Source organism: Phyllobates terribilis, unplaced genomic scaffold (genome assembly GCF_046119375.1).
Source record: "Phyllobates terribilis strain yellow unplaced genomic scaffold, ASM4611937v1 Scaffold_2__4_contigs__length_985480577, whole genome shotgun sequence".
Lineage (NCBI taxonomy): Eukaryota > Metazoa > Chordata > Amphibia > Anura > Dendrobatidae > Phyllobates > Phyllobates terribilis.
Window position 1 is genome coordinate 800233349 of NW_027362762.1, and position 6000 is coordinate 800239348.

Consider the following 6000-nt stretch of genomic DNA (forward strand, 5'->3'; position numbering starts at 1 on the left):
GATGGAGGTCAGTATAGATGGACTAATAGAGAAAGTCCCACACACTGCTAGAAGGCCAAATATTTTTTCAGAGCTAGATGCAGATATAAATTATTTTTAATTTGCAACCTGATGGAGGTCAGTATAGATGGACTAATAGAAAAAGTCCCACACACTGCTAGAAGGCCAAATATTTTTTCAGAGCTAGATGCAGAAAAAAATTATATTCAGTTTGCAACCTGATGGAGGTCAGTATAGATGGACTAATAGAACAAGTCCCACACACAGCTAGAAGCCCAAATATTTTTTCAGAGGTAGATGCAGAAAAAAATTATATTCAGTTTGCAACCTGATGGAGGTCTGTATAGATGGATTAATAGAACAAGTCCCACACACAGCTAGAAGCCCAATATTTTTTCAGAGGTAGATGCAGAAAAAAATTATATTCAGTTTGCAACCTGATGGAGGTCAGTATAGATGGACTAATAGAGAAAGTCCCACACACTGCTAGAAGGCCAAATATTTTTTCAGAGCTAGATGCAGACAAAAAATTATTTTTAATTTGCAACCTGATGGAGGTCAGTATAGATGGACTAATAGAGAAAGTCCCACACACTGCTAGAAGGCCAAATATTTTTTCAGAGCTAGATGCAGATATAAATTATTTTTAATTTGCAACCTGATGGAGGTCAGTATAGATGGACTAATAGAGAAAGTCCCACACACTGCTAGAAGGCCAAATATTTTTTCAGAGCTAGATGCAGAAAAAAATTATATTCAGTTTGCAACCTGATGGAGGTCAGTATAGATGGTGTAGTGCCGGCGTCCCTGCCCTCTGCTAGGCAGGGACGCTGTTCCCCTCACCGCTCTGCTCCGTGCCCGGCGTCCCTCTCCCGCTCTGCTGGCAGCGCGCGCTCCTTCCCGGCCACTGTGCTTAGGGCGCGCGCGCGCGCCCTCCCTCCCTCTTAAAGGGGCCGCGCGCGCCGTCCTAAGGAGTCCCCGGCCAATGGCCAGAGGACTTTACCGTATATAAGGCACCTCCTCCAAAATGGAGGTGCCCGAGCAATGTTGTTTGCACCTGTGTCTCACCTGTGCTTCAGCCCTCAGGTCCCGTTGCCAGTTACCTGCCAGTTACCTGCCAGATTCCTGCCAGATTACTTGCTACCTGCCTGCTAGTCTGAGGTCCGACGGTCTGCCTTACTAATCCTGTCAGTCTGTCTAAGGACCAGCCTGCCCGCTCACCTGGGAGCGCACATCAGCTACCTGCCTGCCTGCCTGAGGTCCGACGGTCTGCCTTCCAACTCCTGTCAGTCTGTCTATGGACCAGCTTGCCCGCTCACCTGGGAGCGCACATCTGCTATCTGCCTGCTAGCCTACCTGGAGGCTCCGCCGTCACGTGCTGTGACCACCTGCCTGTCCAGTGACTCCTGCCCGCTCACCTGGGAGCGCTCTTCTGCTACCTGTCTGTTTGCCCACCCGGAGGCTCTGCCGTCACGTGCTGTGACCACCCGCCTGTCCAGAGACTTCTGCCCGCTCACCTGGGAGCGCTCATCTGTCGCCTGTCCGCTGGTCTTCCTGGAGGCTCCGCCGTCACTTGCTGTGACCACCCGTTCATCCAGAGACTCTCGCCTGCTCACCTGGGAGCTCACGTCTATCTTCAGCCGCCACAGGTCGTACCAACCCTATACCTAGAGACTGCCCCGGTCACTTGCCGTGACCTCCAGCCCGTTCACTCAGAGACTGTCCCGTTCACTCAGAGACTGTCCCGTTCACTCAGAGACTGTCCCGTTCACCTGCTGAGACTTCCAGCCCGTCTTCCCTGGTCGCCACCCGCTCCCTTACAAGGACCGCCTCCTTGTATAGTAGCTCTGAGGTTCCGCCTCCCAGACCCGTTACAGTTTGCTCGGGCCATGGAACCCGGTGGCACCCAAGCTCCCTCGCTCTCGGACCTGTGTCATGAACTGTCCCGTCAAAGGTCCCAACAGGAGTCCATCCTGGGTCACCTGCGGAATGTCAATACTCGCCTGGACACTCTGACTGCTCCACCAGCAACCTCCGCCAGTGCCATGTCTCGCAATCCGGCAGCTCCGCTGCCCACTAATACCATGGTATCCTACCCTGGACCCCGGCTTTCTGCACCTCCTCGCTTCGGAGGCGACTCCGCTCAGGCTCGGGGCTTCATAAATCAGTGCACCCTGCACTTTGAACTTTTGTCCCACCAGTTTAACTCCGACCGAGCCAAAATTGCATTCATCATGTCCCATCTCACCGGGGAGGCCCTGGCCTGGCTAAATCCTCTATGGGAGAGAGGAGACCCCCTGGTGTCCAACTTGCCTGCTTTTCTCACGGCTTTCCGGAAAGTCTTCGACGAACCCGGACGGAAGACCTCATCCGCATCATCGTTGCTACGCCTCCGTCAGGAAAGTCTCACCGTGTGCCAATATGCCATACGGTTCCGTACCCTTGCCTCGGAGCTGGCCTGGGATAACGACGCTCTGGTTTCCGTCTTCTGGGAGGGTCTGTCCGGCCGTATTAAAGATGAACTTGCCGGTCGGGACATTCCTACCACTCTCGATGACTTAATAACTCTTGCCACCCGGATTGACCTACGGTTCCAGGAGCGTGCCAGAGAGGTCACCCGTGAGAGGAGGTTACCACGTCTAGCTCCTACTTTCCAGAAACCCGTCACTCCTTCTGTCTCTAACCAGGTACACCCTCCTGAGCCTATGCAGGTCGACCAGACCAAGATGGTCAAGACCCGTCAGGACTTACGTCGTGCCGAGGGGACCTGCTTCTACTGTGGCAGTAAGGAGCACCGGATCCGTGCCTGCCCGGAGAGATCGGGAAACGCCTGTGTCTAGGTTCGCTCAGAGAGGTCCACCTAGACAAGAATAAATCCTCTCCATCCCTGCTGTTGTCAGTTTCAATCGTCTACGGGGAGAACCGTTATTTCGAACTAGCCCAACTGGACTCTGAAGCAGCCGGGAATCTTATTTCACAGTCCCTGGTAGAGAAATACCGCATCCCCACCAAACCTCTGGCTGTACCCTTGTCTGTTGCTGCCGTGGATGGGGGGCTCTTACCACGCCCCATCCAACTCATCACCGAATCCATTACTCTGCAGGTGGGAATGCTGCATTCTGAAAGTATCTCCTTCCATGTTCTGCCTGGACTCTCTCACGCCCTCTTGCTAGGCCTACCTTGGCTCCAGAAACATGCACCCGTTCTTGACTGGCAGACCGGAGAAGTCCTTCGCTGGGGACAGGGCTGCCATAAGACCTGTCTGGTTCCCGTTCATCCCGTCCGTCCTCCTCCTACCCCAGCTAATCTACCTGGACTTCCGATTCCTTATTGGTCTTATGCTGATGTCTTTAATAAAAAGGAGGCAGAGACACTACCCCCTCATAGACCATACGACTGTCCTATCGACCTGTTACCTGGTACTTCTCCTCCCCGTGGGCGTATTTATCCATTATCCGCTGCTGAGACCCGGTCGATGTCCGAATATATTGAGGAAAATCTGGCCAGGGGATTCATTCGGAAATCTACCTCCCCGGCGGGAGCAGGCTTCTTTTTCGTCAAAAAGAAGGACGGCTCTCTCCGTCCCTGTATAGACTATAGAGGCCTTAACCAGATCACGGTGAAGAATAAGTACCCCCTTCCGCTCATTCCGGAGTTATTTGATCGTCTGAGGGGGGCTAGAATCTTCACCAAACTGGACCTCCGTGGGGCGTACAACCTGGTTCGTATCCGTCAGGGGGATGAATGGAAGACGGCATTCAACACCCGGGACGGCCACTATGAATATCTGGTAATGCCCTTTGGTCTCTGTAACGCTCCTGCCGTCTTTCAAGAGTTGGTCAATGACATCTTCCGGGACCTTCTCTACTCCTGCATAGTGGTGTACCTGGACGACATCTTGGTCTTCTCTCCGGATCTCCAGACTCACCGGAGGGACGTTCGTCAGGTCCTGCTCAGGCTCAGGCAGAACCATCTCTACGCTAAATATGAGAAGTGCCTCTTTGAGCAGACCTCGCTTCCGTTTCTGGGCTACATTATCTCTCAGACCGGCCTACAAATGGATCCTGAGAAACTGTCTGCCATCGAGAAATGGCCCCGACCAGAGGGGTTGAAGGCTATTCAACGGTTCCTGGGCTTCGCCAACTATTACCGCCTCTTCATCCCGCACTTCTCTTCCCGGACTGCCCCAATTTCCGCACTCACCCGTAAGGGTACTAATCCCAAAGAGTGGCCGCCCGAAGCAGAGGAGGCCTTTCTTTCCCTAAAACAGGCCTTCTCTTCCGCCCCGGTGCTGCATCGCCCGGACGGCAACAAGCAGTTCTTCCTGGAAGTTGACGCCTCCTCCTCTGGAGCCGGAGCGGTACTTACTCAAAAATCATCTTCCGGGAGAATGGTAACTTGTGGCTTCTTCTCCAAACTTTTCTCCTCTTCTGAGCGCAACTATTCCATAGGAGACCGAGAGTTATTGGCCATCAAACTGGCGTTGGAGGAGTGGCGTTACCTACTCGAGGGGGCTCTTCATCCGGTAATAATTTACACTGACCACAAGAACTTGGCTTACCTCCAGCATGCCCAGAGACTTAACCCGCGCCAAGCCCGGTGGTCCTTGTTTTTTGCTCGTTTTGATTTTGTTCTTCATTTTCGCCCGGCTGACAAAAACGTCAAAGCAGACGCCTTGTCCCGATCCTTTCTGGTGTCCGATCTCGAGGAAGAACCTAAACATATCATCGATCCCGCCAGAGTAATGCAGGTGGCTCCCGTGAGTCTAAATCGTCTCCCTCCCGGTAAGACGTTTGTTTCAGTACCTGATCGGGAGAAGATCCTACAATGGGGCCATTCGTCTAAACTAGCTGGCCACGCCGGTCAGAAAAAGACCCTCCAGCTTATTGCCCGGCACTATTGGTGGCCTACCCTGCACAAGGACATAATAGACTTTGTTTCTGCCTGTGTGTCCTGCGCCCGCAACAAAGTCCCAAGACATCTGCCAGCCGGACGCCTCCTTCCGCTTCCTGTACCTGCTGCCCCCTGGCAGCATATAGCAATGGACTTTATAACTGATCTCCCCGTCTCTGCCGGTTGTACGGTCATTTGGGTGGTCGCTGACCGCTTTTCCAAGATGGCTCACTTTATTCCCCTGCCAGGCCTTCCGTCTGCACCCGAGTTGGCTAAAGACTTTATCCGCCACATCTTCCGTCTTCATGGCCTGCCCCTCCACATCGTGTCGGATCGTGGGGTACAGTTCACCTCACGTTTCTGGAGAGCCACTTGTAAACTACTAGACGTCACCCTGGACTTCTCTTCCGCTTACCACCCACAGTCCAATGGTCAAGTGGAGCGGATCAATCAGAACCTGACCAGTTACCTCCGGCACTTCGTTAATGCCCACCATTCTGACTGGGTGGATCTCCTACCATGGGCCGAGTTCTCTTATAATAATCACGAGAGCGAATCCTCCTCCAAATCCCCGTTTTTTGTAGTCTTTGGTCAGCATCCTCGGATTCCTTTTCCTGTCTCCACCTCTGTGGACAACCCGGCTGCGGAATCTCTCGTTAGCAAATTTTCCTCCATATGAGAGAGTACCCGGTCCGCACTTCTTCTGTCATCCGAGCGTATGAAAAGACACGCTGACAAAAAACGCCTGGATTCTCCACAATTTCGTCCAGGAGATAAAGTCTGGCTCTCATCTAAATATGTTCGACTCAAGATACCTTCTTACAAGTTAGGGCCTCGGTTCATCGGTCCTCTGGAGGTCATCAGTCAGATCAACCCGGTGGCCTATAAATTGAAACTCCCGGCCAACTTACGGATCCCCAACTCCTTCCATGTATCTCTCCTCAAACCCGTGGTGCTTAACTCTTTTTCCAAGTCTACAGGTACGCCTCCTGCTCCGGTTTCTGCTGAGGACGAGTTTGAGGTAGAGAACATTCTTGCCACCAAAAGGGTAAGAGGAAAGACCTTTTTTCTGGTAGATTGGAAGGGGTTTGGTCCTGAGGAGAGAAC